Source organism: Penaeus monodon, chromosome 19 (assembly GCF_015228065.2).
Source record: "Penaeus monodon isolate SGIC_2016 chromosome 19, NSTDA_Pmon_1, whole genome shotgun sequence".
NCBI classification, from domain to species: domain Eukaryota; kingdom Metazoa; phylum Arthropoda; class Malacostraca; order Decapoda; family Penaeidae; genus Penaeus; species Penaeus monodon.
The window spans coordinates 36592457-36592743 of NC_051404.1; the positions used below are offsets into that span (position 1 = coordinate 36592457).

At 43.9% G+C, this 287-nt stretch overlaps 1 protein-coding gene across 1 annotated transcript in view; it reads right to left on the bottom strand.

Moving 5' to 3' along the window:
• Positions 1-287, bottom strand: part of LOC119585205 — a 14234-nt gene that overhangs the window by 13291 nt on the left and 656 nt on the right. The window lies entirely within an intron of this gene.

Sequence of the window (287 nt, forward strand, 5' to 3'; positions counted from 1 at the left end):
CCTAGTCACTGTCGATCGTCCCTCCATAAGTAGGCCTAAACCAATGACCTCGAGGCGTGTCATGTCAATAAAAATGAGCTGCATGTGTTACACCCAGAAGCCCTCTCCTATCTTGCCCATTAGTTGAGAAGGGAATGGAGAGCATACGGGGAACTCCGTGAGTATATAAGGGAACCTGGATGAGTATCCGTCTGTATGATTTTTTCGCGTTAGTGCTTCGAATGTGCATGTGTTTGTCTGATTAGCATTTATCCTCGTTACACAAATTCTAAAAAAATACTGCTCTA